Source organism: Lithobates pipiens, unplaced genomic scaffold (genome assembly GCF_037356315.1).
Source record: "Lithobates pipiens isolate NorthernLeopardFrog02 unplaced genomic scaffold, aLitPip1_a1.2 Scaffold_30, whole genome shotgun sequence".
Classification (NCBI taxonomy): domain Eukaryota; kingdom Metazoa; phylum Chordata; class Amphibia; order Anura; family Ranidae; genus Lithobates; species Lithobates pipiens.
This window is the reverse complement of record NW_027507791.1, coordinates 170671625-170688292: the sequence shown is the minus strand read 5'-3', so window position 1 is coordinate 170688292 and position 16668 is coordinate 170671625. Positions and strand designations below refer to the sequence as shown.

Below are 16668 nucleotides of genomic sequence, written 5' to 3'. Positions count from 1 at the left end.
TATCTCAAAATCCGCTTAAATCTATTCACTTCGATGAGTTCTACCGCTAATTGTACCTTAATGCAAAATGTTCACAAAACCATCCATTTGCTACCAGACATGCTGCACATACTAAGAGTAATGTAAATATCGCTCTCTAACGATGTAAACAGTTTTATTGCTTTTCTGACATTGACCGAGTATCTCTGACATTAACTGAGTATCTCTCTGCACTTGGATCTTAATAATAATAATAATAATAATAATAATAGGATTGTGTAATGCAAACATCAACTAGTCTAATATAAGCTTTCTCATTGGTACCGGCATATCCTTTAAATTTAGACTAACGCAACTATTTCTCGGCCATTTTCAAGCTAAGCTTTCAATCTCTTACCTTTGAACAGCGATACTTCCTCCCTACAATATTAAGCCATTTAAATGTCCTATTGGTCGCCTATATTATACAACTCTCTGAAAACCCTATATGTAGAGAATAAAACTAGTCTTACATCTAAATAAAACAGTTTTATTGCTCAACCAAGTATCAGCTGTCATGACAAATAAAGTTTCCACTGTTTGACTCTATTTTCTGTATTACTTCTTTTTCTCCACCTTATCTGTCACAGTTAAAACACAGTGACAAAACATTTCTTTTTACCGCAGCAAAATGTGAGAAAAGCAGTGTAAGCCGTCTTTCTGCCATATGCAACCATCTCTCGCTACCTCTATGCAATAGGATTCTCTTTCCAGTGGAAACGGAAAACAGTCAGTGTAAGCCGTCTTCTTGAGCATCAAAATTAATGGAACGATTTACACGTTGGAATTTGCAAGCTACGTCAATTTACTGTTAAATAGAGTACCTTTGCATTTATCCCTTGACTTTGCTACTATCCCTTGATCCCTTTTGTGTATTCACTATATCTCGACTATACATACTGCCTCAAAATTTTCCTAATTTGTTTTGCTATACTTATAATTATTATTTTATAGAGATTACTATCTCTAAATCATTGTAACAAATTATAATGTCTACAGCTAATTTTACGTTAAAGCAAAAGTCACACAAAACCATCTTTTTAAAACCTTTTACACACTGCACATTAAGATTAATGCAACCATCTCTCGCTACCTCTATGCAATAGGATTCTCTTTCTGACTCTATTTTGTGTATTACTTTTTCTCCACATTAACTGTCACACTGATAACCATTTGTAACACATAACACTTGCAACACATTTTTTAACAGCGGCAAAAAGTGAGAAAAGCAGTGGGACTTGATTGAGAAGTGGTTGCAGTAGCAAAGCATAGCAATACAGTTTGATTACATTAATAACACATAATGCAACTATTTTACATTCATTTTACATTCACATCATGCATACATCCTAATGTAAGCTGTCTATCACTATTAATGTTCATGGTTACTGATACATTATGCCGATGACCAATGGAAACGGAAAACAGTCAGTGTAAGCCGTCTTCGTGCGTAACATATTTAATGGAACGATTTACACGTTGGAATTTTCAAGCTACGTCAATTTACTCTTAAAAACCCTTTAGCTGCTTAGCTCACACTTTGCTGTATGTAGCCGCGTTTACATGTAAGTAACCAATGGGGATTGACATTTCATGTCCATCTCACATCTCTAATGCAATTTGTCTCTTTGCCATGTCATACTTTGCCAGTTATTATACTTTCTCATCCGATAGAAACCTAGTCGTTGCTGATATTTCATGATTACAGCAATCATCTCATCTAATTGCTATTCCGACAATTCTGCCTTGGTATTACTTTGCAACGCTCTATTGAACAATGTAAAGGTAAGCTAGATATTTTGTGTATTTCCAGTTAAACTTGACCTGTATATACTGTCTCAATATTATCTTTTCTAATTTTGCTAAATTAGATTATAGAGTTTGCTATGTCTAAATCCAGGTTACCTACTCACCTTTATTACGTATACTGCAAATTTTAGGATAATACAAAACCATCTTATTGCTTCTTTACACGCTGCACATATTAAGAGTAATGCAAAGCTACCGTGAACAGTTTAATTGCTCGTCTCACATTTAGCTGGTATCTCTCTGCTATAGGAAACTGAATTTGTACTAGAACGATCACTCATCTAATATCAGTCCACTCAGTGCTACCGGGATAACTTTTACATTTAGAGTAATGAAATGATTTCTCAGTCATTTTGGAGCTACTGCAACTAACGCTTCCGATCTCATTTCGACTGCAATACTTAATCTCTGCTATTGCAGAATATTTAGCTGCTTAGCTCACACCTTGCTGTACGTAGCCCTGGAGATTGGCATTTCAACTCTAATTCATATTCACATTTCTAATGCAGTTTGTCTTTTTGCCATGCCATCCTCTGTTAGTTATTATGCTTTCTCATCCTTGTGCTCCAATATTGGGGTATATTCACTACATGATTAAAGACACGTAATGAACTTGATTGATAAAAACCTACACACGTTGTTGCTGTTATTTCGTGTATTTCCACTTAAACCCGTTATAGTTATTTTGCTATATTTATTACTAGTAAAAACAGATTACTATCTCTAAATCCTGGTAAACCAGCTCACAATAAACCATCAAATTTCTACCTTACACGCAGCACATATTAACATATTAACATTTAGCCGGTATAGTGAAATAGTAAACGAAATGTGTAGATCACTCATCTAATATCGTCTTTTCAGTGCTGCCGGAACATATTTTAAATTTAGAGTAATGCAACGATTTCTCAGTTTTATGAAGCTACTGCAACTAACGCTTTGAATCTCTTTCCTGATAAATTACGCTCTGCAATATTAAGCCATGTAAATTGTCCTATTGGTCTGCTAACAATGCTATGTATAATAATACAAATCTTTTAAAAGCAATATCGTCTCACTGCAATACTTACACTCTGCATAATATATATGAATAATGCGAATAATGCTAATAATAAAGTCGTCTAAAACTCGGCTATAAGTAGAGAATAAAACTATCTTACATCAAAATAAACCATGTACTGCCAAACCAATAACGGCCAATTACTTAACGTCTATCAGTCAATGACTTAACAAAATAAACTTAGCACTCTTTTGCTCTATTTTGAATAGTTGTAGTTCTCCACATTAACTGTCACATTGATATCACCACTGACAATACACCACTTTTTAACAGCACCAAAATATGAAAAAAGCACTTTATATGTTTCAAAAGTAGTTGCATTAGCAAAAAATAAAGTCCTGTCTTCTTTACACGCTAGCTTTTCTGTATACATTAATCTCTCTGTGTACACCAGCCACTCAATATAGACTAGCCTCTCTGTCTTCTGTATACAGGTGCCCGTAATCTATATACACTAGCCTGCCTTCTTTTTACAATAGTCTCGGTGTCCCAGCCTCTCTGCATACACTAGCCTCACTGAATTCCCCAGACTGTGTTCTGTATACACAAGCCTATCTGTAAAAAAAAATAGCCGTTCTTCTGCATACTCTAGCCTCTCTGTGTAACACAGTCTCTCTCTGGATTCCCTAGCCTACATCTCTGCATACCCAGGACCTTCCTCTGTATAATCTAGCCTATCTGTATACACTAGCCTGTCTTTTGTACAAATTAGCTTCTCTGTAACCGGTCTTCTGTATACACGATCCTCACTGTCTACTCTTGGTTGTCTTTTGTATACACTAGCATCTCTTTATACATATACATATACAGCTCTCTGTATACCCAAGCCTCTCTGTATACACTAGTCCACCGGTATACACTAGCAAGTCTGCCTACACTATACTCTCTTTGTAACTCAACTTCTCTCTCTGTATACCTTAGCTTCCATCTCTGCATACCCAGGACGTTCTTCTCTATAATCTAGCCTATGTGTATACACTAGCCGGTCTTCTGTAGACATAAGCCTCCCTGTATAAACTAGCTGGTCTACTGTATACACTAGTCCGTCTGTATACACTAGCAAGCTTGCATACACTAGCCTCTCTGTGTAACCCAGCCTCCATCTCTGCATACCCAGGACGTTCTTCTCTATAATCTAGCCTATTTGTATACACTAGCCTGTCTTTTGTACACATTAGCCTCTCTGTATAAACTAGCCGGTCCTCTGTATACACTAGTCCATCTGTATACACTAGCAAGTATGCGTACTCTAGCCTCTCTCTCTGTATAACTTAGCCTCCATCTCTGCATACCCAGGACGTTCTTCTGTATAATCTAGCCTATCTGTATAATCTAGCCTATCTGTATACACTAGCCATCCATCTCTGCATACCCAGGACGTTCTTCTGTATAATCTAGCCTATCTGTATAAACTAGCCTGTCTTTTGTACACATTAACCTCTCTGTATAAACTAGCCGGTCCTCTGTATATACTAGTCCGTCTGTATACACTAGCAAGTCTGTGTAACCAAGCCTCTCTCTCTGCATACCCTAGCCTCCATCTCTTGCATAAACCAGGACCTTCTTCTGCATAATCTAGCCTATCTGTATACACTAGCCTGTCTTTTGTACACATTAGCCTCTCTGTGTAAACTAGCCGGTCTACTGTATACACTAGTCCATCTGTATACACTAGCAAGTCTGCATACTCCTGCCTCTCTGTGTAACCCAGCCTCGCTCTCTCTCTCTGTATACCCTAGCCTCCATCTCTGCATACCAAGGACGTTCTTCTGTATAATCTAGCCTATCTGTATAAACTAGCCTGTCTTTTGTACACATTAACCTCTCTGTATAAACTAGCCGGTCCTCTGTATACACTAGTCCGTCGGTATACACTAGCATCTCTTTATACATTAGCTCTCTGTATACCCAAGCCTCTCTGTATACACTAGTGCACCGGTATACACTAGCAAGTCTGCCTACACTAGCCTCTCTTTGTAACCCAACTGCTCTCTCTGCATACCCAGGACGTTCTTCTCTATAATCTAGCCTATCTGTATAATCTAGCCTATCTGTATACACTAGCCATCCATCTCTGCATACCCAGGACGTTCTTCTCTATAATCTAGCCTATTTGTATACACTAGCCTGTCTTTTGTACACATTTGCCTCTCTGTATAAACTAACCGGTCTTCTGTATTACACTAGTCCCCCTGTATACACTAGCAAGTCTGCATACTCCTGCCTCTCTGTGTAACCCAGCCTCACTCTCTCTCTGTATACCCTAGCCTCCATCTCTGCATACCCAGGACGTTCTTTTGTATAATCTAGCCTATCTGTATAAACTAGCCTGTCTTTTGTACACATTAGCCTCTCTATATAAACTAGCCGGTCCTCTGTATACACTAGTCCGTCTGTATACATTAGCAAGTCTGTGTAACCAAGCCTCTCTCTCTGCATACCCTAGCCTTCATCTCTTGCATAACCAGGACCTTCTTATGTATAATCTAGCCTATCTGTATACACTAGCCTGTCTTTTGTACACATTAGCCTCTCTGTATAAACTAGCCGGTCTACTGTATACACTAGTCCATCTGTATACACTAGCAAGTCTGCATACTCCTGCCTCTCTGTGTAACACAGTCTCTCTCTCTGTATACCCTAGCCTCCATCTCTGCATAACCATGACGTTCTTCTGTATAATCTAGCCTGTGTTTTGTACACTTTAGCCTCTCTGTATAAACTAGCCGGTCTTCTGCATACACGAGTCTCTCTTTATACCCTTGGATGTCTTTTGTATACACTAGCTGCTCTTTATACATTAGCTCTCTGTATACCCAAGCCTCTCTATACACTAGTCCGTCTGTATACACTAGCAAGTCTGCATACACCAGCCTCTCTGTGTAACCCAGCCTCTCTCTCTGCATACCCAAGATGTTCTTCTCTATAATCTAGCCTATTTGTATACACTAGCCTGTCTTTTGCACACATTAGCCTCCCTATATAAACTAGCCGGTCTTCTGTATACACTAGTCCGTCTGTATACACTAGCAAGTATGCATACTCTAGCCTCTCTCTCTGTATACCCTAGCCTCCATCTCTGCATACCCAGGACGTTCTTCTGTATAATCTAGTTTATCTGTATACACTAGTGTATACAGACAGACTAGTGTATACAGAGGACCGACTAATGTGTACAAAAGACAGGCTAATGTATACAGATAGGCTAGATTATACAGAAGAACGTCCTGGGTATGCAGAGCGCTCAGCTTCAAGGTATGGCCAACGTGAGTAATATGAGGGACACTCCTCACCCCCGCCCCCACCTACCAGATCTGAGTTTCATCCCCTTGCCCTCTCTGCCCCGGTCATCTGGTGGCAGTTTTATGCACTCCCTGGCCCCCACCCATTCATAATCCTTACCGACCTTTCTTTCCGCTGCTCACAGGAACACACTGGATGACTTGTCTAATTAACCAACTTGTACAAGACACAGCTATCCTCCTGTCCGACACCGGTCCCCCTTGGAGGCTTTACCCCTCACTGTTTGGGTGGTCCCTGCCTCTCCCTGGATGCTCCACATATACCACAACGACATTGTCAGAGGGGCACCACTTGACAGGACACAGGGCTTTCATTCCGGTGGCATCTCCCATTGGAGGAAGGGATGATGGCCCCAACCCCTTGGCAGCAGGTTCTTTCATGTACAGACCAGGGCGGCTCATCTTCCCTTCTGGAGTCTTGACCTTAGATGGGGGAGTTGCACTTTGGGGGGTCTGAGTGATACCTAATGCGCTGTACTGGAAGGGCTTGACATTCCCGCATATGTGTCCCCTCCCCCTGGATGCGCCCCTTGTCCCCCCCTCTGGCTCCCACCTACTCTTTGCTGACATTGCCTTCTGCAGCTTTCGGGGACCCTGGATGACTTATTTATTGAGCCTATTGGTACGAGACACTGCTTCCCTCCAGGGTGACTCTGGACCCCCCCTGGAGGATTTACCCCTTACTGTTTGGGCGGTCCCAGCCTCCCTCTGGATGCTCTACACAGCCCCCGATGGCGATGCAGGAGAGACACTAATTGGCGGGCCCTAGGACTGCTGCTCGGGTGAAGTCTCCCATTGGATGGAGGGATGGTGGCCCCAGCCCCTTGCCTGCCGGATTTTCCATGCACCGACCAGGGCTGCTCCTCTTTCATCTTGATGTGGTGACCATGGAGGGGAGGAGTTGAAATTTATGGGGTCCGGGTGTTTGCTGGTGGGAGTGCGCTAAAGGACTTGACATTTCTGCATGTTTGTCCCCTCTCCCCTGTTTCCCCCCTCCCTTCCCCCCCTTCCCACCCTTCCCTTCCCTCCTTTCCCTCCCCCTTTCCCCCTTCCACTCCCCCTTTCCCCCCTTCCACTCCCCCTTTCCCCCCTTCCCTGCCCCTTTTCCCCCCGGGGCGTGGACAGGGGAGAGGGGGTAAGGAGAGGACAATCTGCCAAAGGGAGAAATGCATTTGTTCGGGGACTGCATGTACTTTAGGGGTATGGGATGGGGGGTGGTGGATCCCATTCTGTGATGCCTTTTCTGTTGTGACGGGCTCCCTCGTGCATGCCTATGTTTAGGGCGAGCCGAGGAGACCCCTCAGTGCTGACAGTTATATGCTCTACCTCTGTTTTGGTTATACTATTGTTTTTTGTTTCTTTGATGTTACTGATTGTCTTTTATTTGCATAGCGGTATCAGACGTGACATTTACCACTGCCGGGACTGGGGGGACTAGGATTCGGGGGCTCCCTCTCCGACCTGTCTACCCAATAACCCAAGTAGGACAGCGCTTTAAACCCAGTGTACATCTGGTAAGCGCTATAGCATAATTGTGCTGTTTTAGTATACCCTTCCTGTACTGTTGAGTGCGGACAACCCTTAATTTCCCTCTCCCCCTGGGGTTGGGGTGCCCGGCCTCTTTTTCCCTTTACCTTTCCTTCCATTTGCCCTTCCTTTCTCCCCCTTAGTTCCCGCCATGCATTACCTACCCAAAACCTACCTTGGTTCAACTTTCTTTGCTTTTCTCTGACCTCCCCCTCCCCCTCCCCGAGGAGCGATGGGAGACTCAGTCAAGGTCACCTCTCTAAACGTTAAGGGACTGAACTCCCCTGAAAAACGGTGGATCCTCCTGGGAAAACTGAACACATCCTGTACTGATGTGGCCTTTATACAAGAAACACATTTTAAAAATACTAGCCTCCCCTTTCTATGGTCGAGATCCTTCCCTAAGGTCTACCACTCTACTAACCCCTCCTCTCCATTCTGATCTCTAGCAGGCTCCCCTGGGTTCTCCAGGATTCTCTGGTGGACCCTGGGGGCCAATATCTTTTTCTTAGGGGCCACATTGGAGAGCGCCTTTTTACATTTGCCACTGTGTACGCTCCCAATGATCACCAAGACACGTTCCTCAGAACTACCCTGCACAGATTATGTGACTTTCGGGAGGGCCAATTGATATTAGGTGGGGACTTTAATGTCCCCTTTCGCCATCGGTTGACACTTCTGCCTCTTGCTCCTCGCTCCCTACCCCTCACCTAGGTCTCTATTCTGGCACCTTAATGAGAGCCTCATCCAGATACCGGAAGTTTTAGCAGATGTGACCAGGGAATTGGACCTTTATTTCCAAGAAAACTAAAGCAGGACTGTGACCCGGGGATAATTTGGGAGGCTCACAAGTCAGTACTCCGCAGGGTACTTATCAGGAACAGCTTGCTAATCTGTTTCGTGAACTTGCCTCTGTGGAAGCGAAACATAAACATACCCCCTTACGGACCTTAGAGATTGAATTGGGGACACTCCATACCCATATTGCTGTCCTTCTCCATTATAAAGCGAAAGCGGCACTCCAGTTCTGTCGTAAACTGACGTAGGAGTCAGAGGACAAATGCAGAAAAATCTTAGCCAGGTCGGTAAAGGAGTTGAAATCTGGCTCTTACATACCACAGTTGATAGATGAGAATGGCCAGAGGGCCTCTACCCCAACCCAAATAGTTGAAGTCTTTGAAAAATGTTACTCTGATCTCTACAACCTGCCTGATTCAGGGTCTGGACAGGACAATATAGACAGATATGTAACCGGTTCTGGTCTACCAACCCTCTCATCGGAATCACGGGAGTACTTGGAGGACCCGATCACACTGGAAGAAGTCCAGACGGCCGTGGGACCTCCGAAGGTGGGTAAGGCTCCGGGCCCTGACGGATATACCGCACAATACTTTAAGACCTTCCTCCCTATTCTCGGCCCGCGCTTGGTGAATTTATTTAATACTCTGAGCTCAAATGGGGATTTTCCTGAGGATACCCTTAGAGCCCACATCTCGTTGATACCTAAGGAGGGCAAAGACCCGGGCCTATGTGGAAGCTACAGACCCATTTCCCTCCAAAATTCGGTCCTAAAACTATTCTCTAACTCCTCGCCACGTGATTGGCACATCACTTGTAGTCCCTTATACATATTGACCAGTTAGGTTTTATTCCCACCAGGGAAGATAAGGACAACACCACTAAGGTGCTTACCCTGATCCGTAAAGCAAAGTCATCTGGGACCCCTTGTCTTTTCATGAGTACTGATGCCGAGAAGGCTTTTGATCGGGTCAAATGGACATTAATGTTCTCGGTCCTTTGCCATATAGGTCTGAGTGAACGGATGCTGGCATGGATAAGTAAGATATACTCACGTACTTACATTCCACCGGACATCGCGCGTACGTTTATGTTGAACTTCCCCCCACCCCTTGTCACTAAGATCCGCAGTTTGCCTCACGGGTGGCATTCTGGCCTCCATTCCTGGTTCAGCAGATGCAATCTCATTAAAATGAACATACTCCCTAAATTTACTTATCTTTTCCAAGCTCTCCCGATCCAGATTCCAGTCCTGTTTTTTAAGCAAGCTCAATCCTTGCTCACTCAATTTAACTGGGCCCACAAAAATCCCAGACTTAAGCGGTCACAGTTGACATTGTCTAAACAACAGGGAGGGTTGGTTCTCCCTAACTTGCGACGCTACTACCTGGCCTCCCATCTGGGCCGTGTATTGGACTGGAATCGAAACAAACTTTCTAAGCTCACTCCCGAATTCCGCTAAGAAGCGCCATGTAGTGCTATAAGTATTTACCCACAGAATTTATGTCACATCCCACTATAGGGGCTTAGTTGAAAGTCAGTCACCTGATCGCTACCCAAAACACACTCACGTCTTTGACTTCCCCCCTATTCCCTATACGTGGCCATCCAACCTTTGAACTGGGGACCCACTTAGAAATTCCAACCTAGACAATGCGTCTAAATTCGTCATTGATGGAAAATGGCCTTCTTTCTCAACCCTAACAGATCCGACATGGCTTTTCCAACTGCCTTTTTGGAGAGCGGCGCAACGACATCATTTTCTCCATTCCATCCCCAATCCTCAAACGTTCGCCCGCCCTCAGACGGAGTTTGAGACTCTATGCAGGAGCGAAGGCCCTTTGGCCCACATTCTCTCTCAAACAGATTACCCACACTTAACCTGTCTGTCCAACTGGGAAAAGGACCTTAATTGCTAATTTTCCCCAGCACAGAGACAACGCATTATCACTTTGGCTCTCAAAATGTCGCTGTGCACGAAGATACAGGAGACGAATTTTAAACTTCTCACCAGGTGGTATTTGACACCATCAAAGCTGCAGAAATGTTTCTCCTCTTCCTCGAACATATGCTGGAGGTGTGGAGAAGAAGAGGGCACGTTGCTGCACATTTTTTGGTCCTGCCTCAGCTTGGTGGACTTCTGGACAGAGATCCGATGCATAACACAAAAATTCACAGACTTCTCCATCCAGGAAGAGGCTGCATTCTTTCTCTTGCACCATTCACAGATTCCCATTAAGAAGTACAAAAAAATCTATTTTACGTCATGTGATAAATGCGGCGAAATCCTGCATCCCTCTCTATTGGAAAAAATGTTCCCCCCCTTTCATTACTCACTGGCTTAAGAAAATAGAGGACATTAAAAAAAATGGAGGACTTGATCCTCACATCACAAGGTATACAAGAATTTTTTAAACAAACCTGAGACATCTGGAATACCTTTATATTCTCACTGGAAGGATGTCGCCTGCTATCGCCTTAGTGCTCTGAGCTTTCCTTGACTGGCCCCTTGGACAGTGGCTGCCATCGTGTCTCGTCCCCTCTTCTCCTTTTCTGATCTTTCAACCCTTCTCTTTTCTGCCTTCCTCCCCTATCTCTCACCCCCTCCATCCCCTCTCTCTTTTGGAAAGAGTGGAAAATTGGGAATGACGGCCCCACACCCCCCTCTGGATGGATTATGCCGGAGGGACCTGGGGGTTTGTGTGACCCTGGATCTTGGTACAGTACTTTATCCGTGCCTCGAATCATTGTGATTGATGGAAGGCAGACTCACAGTTGCGAATATACCTGTATCAAGTATTGTTCAGCTGCTTTTTGCTCTGTATTTCTCTGTTGCATTATGTACTCGGGGGACCGTCTTCCCCTATTTGGAGAAAAAATTATATTTGAAAAAAAAAAGAAGCCTACGACACCTGGTATTCCCAGGCGGTTTCCCATCCAGGCATTAACCAGGCCTGACCCTGCTTAGCCTCCAAGATCAGACGAGATGGAACAGATTCAGGGCGATGTGGCCGTAGCCGATATCTTCAGGCACTCTCAACTCTCTTGACAAACACCAAGATGGTCACCTTGGAAACAAGCGGAAAAAAATAGGTCAACGGCCACAACATAAAAAGAAGCCTACGGCATCTGGAAATCCCAGGCGGTCTCCCATCCAGGTACTAAACTGGTCCCAACCCTGCTTAGCCTCTGAGATCAGATGAGATTGGGCTCTTTTAGGGTGGTGTGGCCGTAGGAGATTTCTTCAGGCACTCTCAACCTTGACTAACGCCAATATGGTCACCTTGGGAAACAAACAAAAAAATCAAGTCAACGCCAACAACATGAGAAGAAGTCTACAGCACCTAGTATTCCCAGGTGGTCTCCCATCCAGGTATTAACAAGGCCCGACCCTGTTTAGTCTCTGAGATCAGACGAGATCTGGTGCTTTCAGGGTTATGTGGCCATAGGCGAGCTCTTCAAGCACTCTCAACCCTCTTGACAAACACCAAGATGGTCACCTTGGTAAACAAACAAAAAAAAAAAAACAAGTCAACGCCAACAACATAAAAATAAGCCTTCAGCACCTAGTATTCCCAGGTGGTCTCCAATCCAGGTACTAGCAAGGCCCGACCCTGTTTAGCCTCTGAGATCAGAGGAGATCTGGCGCTTTCAGGCTTATGTGCCCATAGGCAATCTCTTTGGGCACTCTCAACCCTCTTGACAAATGCCAAGATAGTCACCTTGGGAAACAAGCGAAAAAAAAACAAAACGAATCAAGGCCAACAACATAAAAAGAAGCCTACAATAACTGGTATTCCCAGGTGGTCTCCCATCCAGGTACTAACCAGGCCTGACTCTTCTTAGCCTCCAAGATCAGACGAGATTGGGTGCTTTCAGAGTGCTCGGACTCTTTCCCCATCACTAATGGGACGAGGCAGGGGTGCCCTCTGTCTCCCCTAATTTTTATTCTGACACTGGAACCACTTATGTGTCACGTTCGGAATGACCCGAATATTACTGGCATATCCAAACCCTCGGCACACCACAAAATTGCGGCGTACGCTGACGATCTAATTTTTTTCGTCTCCAATCCACACATTTCGCTTCCCAATATACTCGTGGCTCTCCGGCGATACGGCAGCCTATCAAACTATAAAATCAATTGCACCATCGGCTGTATTGAATATATCGGTCCCGGATGGTGAGGCCAAGAGGCTATGCTCCGCTTTTCCATTCTACTGAGCTGAAAAATCTATACGTTACCTGGGCGTTGACATCGCAGCGGATTTGGTGCAATTGTACCCGCTTAATTTTCTTCCTCTCCTGAATAGACTGAAATCTGATTTGGGAAACTGGCATGATTTAACACTGACCTGGTTCGGGCGCTGTAATGCATTCAAAATGACGGCCCTCCCGCGGATCTTATACTTGTTCCAGACATTATCGATCCGGTTACCCCCAATCTTTTTCAGACATCTGCAGGTGCTGCTCCGGGACTTTATTTGGGCGCGCAAACCGCCCAGAGCCCGTTTGCAATTGCTTGCCAGACCAAAGGACAAGGGGGGTCTGGGTCTCCCAGATCTGAGACAATACAACAGAGCGACTCTGCTAGCGAGAGTCCTTGATTGGCATTGTAATGGCCCACACAAGCAGTGGGTGGAGATGGAGATTGAGGATGGATCCATTCCCCTATTGACCTCCCCGTGGCTCCTGTCCTCCCTACCAAAAGACCTCAGAGATCACCCCGTAGTGGGAGCTACGTTGGCTGTTGTGCGGAGGTTGTTCCGCTGCACACACATTGCTCCCCTGCCGTCACCAATGACTCCGGTTATAGGTAATCCAGACTTCCCACCGGGATTTACCAACAAGAAACTGCGACAGTTGACAGTGGTGGGGAAACAGCGTCTGGGAGAGGTGTGGTCCTCGGGAGGGCTCCCGACCACGCAAACTGTCGCCGAGCTTTCTGACCCTCCGCTTGACTTGTTTAATGCTTATCAACTTCGTCACTTTCTTCTGGCCATACAAAGGGCCCCCTACACTCCTAGAGACCTGACGCCCTATGAATCCATCTGTCACAAAAAGGAACCTGTGCAACACACCCTCTCCCTCCTGTACAACCTATTAAGTAGTCAGGAGGAGGAGTCGACCCCACCATTTATCCACAAATGGGAGATTGCATTTGGCATCACATTTACCCCACAACAGATAGGGAATATCCTGACATTAGTACATAAAGCTTCCATCGCAAACCAATATCAAGAATCAGGATACAAGATAGTCTCACGCTGGTATAGAGTCCCATACCTTCTGAATAAAATGAATAGATCGATTCCGGATGTTTGTTGGAGGTGCAATTCAGATACGGGGACCATGGGACACATTTTCTGGGCATGCCCGGCCTTGAGGAACTTTTGGGTGGAGGTGACCGGGACAATAAAAACAGCCTGTTCGAAAATACAAAAAAACCCTCACGATGCAACTCCTGAACGCCGCCCGGGCCTGCATTCCCACACTGTGGAGGCAGCCTCAGCCCCCATCCAAGGTGCTGTGGTATTCCAAAGTCAATCATATTCTCCGGATGGAAGAATTGACCGCCACCCTTCACAACACTGAAGAGGCATTTAGTGTTACATGGAGGCCCTGGAGGTATTTTACTGGTACTTGAGACTACATTTGGGAGGTGAGCAGCGCCCCTGTCCCAGAAAACGACTGAACATCTAACGTTTACCTACGTAGGCCAAGTCTGCCCTGGGTGGCATTCCCCCCCTTCCCTTTTTGTCTTTATTTTTCTTTTTTTCCCTGCCGCCATCCCCCCCCTCTTCTCTCTCCGTCTTTGCACTCTCTTCTTCCCCCGTCCTCCCTTTTGACTATGCCTTGTCTCCTTACTAGCCTTTGGGACCCAGAAGAACCCCAGGGTTCTGGACACGACCGGCTCATATTTTACTCTGGTTCACGTAGGTCATGATAAGCTGGCTCGCTGTGGTCCCAGTTGTTCTCCATGATTACATTTGTCCGAACGGAGCTGCATTAGTTATACTGTACTACATGTCGGAGGTGGGGTTTCTCTCTTTTCTGCATGAAACTCTAGGACTCCCCTCTGAGAACCCAGAGTTATTTGGCTGCCTATTTTTTGTTACCATGTAATTGTGACCCTGGGTCATGCTGTATGGTTGACTGTTATATTTATGTTGTTCTACTTATACTTAATAAAAGAATAAAACAAAAAAAAAAAATTAAGTCAATGCCAACAACTTAAAAAAAAAGCCTATGGCATCGAGAAATCCCAGGCGGTCTCCCATCCCGGTACTAACCAGGTCCCAACCCTGCTTAGCCTCTGAGACAGGGCTGGTGCAAGGATCGTTGACACCCTAGGCGAAAACCTAATTTTGCCACCCCCCCCCCGGCTGCGCCCATGACTCCACCTGCCCTTGCTACACATGACCTATCTGACCCCTACACTGACCCCCTGACACATAAACTAATCCACCTGACTCCTACTTCCTGCACTACTCACATCACATTGACCCCTACACTGACCCACCTGATAATTACACCGACCCACCTGGCACCTACACCAACCCACCTGGCACCTACACTGCCAATTACACTGACTATCGCGCTGACACCTACACTGACCATCACGCTGACACCTACACTGACCATCACGCTGACACCTACCCTGAAAACACATACCCTGAAAACACATACCCTGAAAACACATACCCTGACACATAAAATGGCACTGACGCATACACTGACGCATACACTGACGCATACACTGACACGACACATACACTGACACGACACATCACACTGGCATGACACATACAGTGGCATGACACATACACTGACACATCACACTGGCATGACACATACACAGACACATCACACTGGCATGACACATACACAGACACATCACACTGACATGACACATACACTGACATGACACATACACAGACACATCACACTGACATGACACATACACTGACACATCACACTGACATGACACATACACTGACACATTACACTGACATGACACATACACTGACACGACACATACACTGACACATCACACTGGCATGACACATACACAGACACATCACAATGACATGACACATACACAGACACATCACACTGACATGACACATACACAGACACATCACACTGACATGACACATACACAGACACATTACACTGACATGACACATACACCGACACATTACACTGACATGACACATACACTGACACGACACATACACTGACACATCACACTGGCATGACACATACACTGACACATTACACTGACATGACACATACACTGACACATTACACTGACATGACACATACACAGACACATCACACTGACATGACACATACACAGACACATCACACTGACATGACACATACACAGACACATCACACTGACATGACACATACACAAACACATCACACTGGCATGACACATACACAGACACATCACACTGACATGACACATACACAGACACATCACACTGACATGACACATACACAGACACACCACACTGGCATGACACTGACACACATCACACTGACCTACCTGACTCCTACTTCCTGCATTACTCACACACAAACCCCCTCCATACAGCTCAATGGATCCATCCTCCTCCTTACCTCTGCTCTTTGATGCTGCCTTCAGCGACCATCATCCCACCAGGCCTCTCCGACTCCTCCGCACTGCCAGCGCCGTCCACCCGCTCCGCCGGGGCCACGCCAGCGCCATCCATCCGCTCCGCCGGGGCCACACCAGCGCCGTCCACCCGCTCCGCCGGGGCCACACCAGCGCCATCCATCCGCTCCGCCTCCATCATATCCCCGCCGGGACCAGGCCAGCGCCGTCAACCCCGCTCCATGATGTCCCCGCCGGGCAGGAGGTCAGCTGACCGACCTCTCGAAGCTCCCATCTCCGCCGAGCCCCGCCCCTCCGCTGCACTCACACAGACACACAGCGCAGCTCCAGAGGGACAGGCTGGAGCAAAGGAGTCCCGGAGCGGCGCTGTGAGATGAGTACGGTGGGGCGCTCAGCGGGAAACATGGGGGATTGGTGGCGCCGGTGGAACACCACAGGGGGGGCGAGAGAGCAGAAGAGGAGCTCACACTGGGCAGAGGCCGTAGTTGCGCCCTAGGTGGTAGTGC

General features: G+C 45.8%; 2 pseudogenes; both read right to left on the bottom strand.

Annotated features, from left to right (window-relative positions):
• Positions 1-11631: 11631 nt before the first annotated feature.
• LOC143949763 (5S ribosomal RNA) lies at positions 11632-11751 on the bottom strand (annotated as a pseudogene).
• A 95-nt stretch (positions 11752-11846) lies between these two features.
• On the bottom strand, positions 11847-11965 carry LOC143948963 (5S ribosomal RNA; annotated as a pseudogene).
• Positions 11966-16668: the final 4703 nt, after the last annotated feature.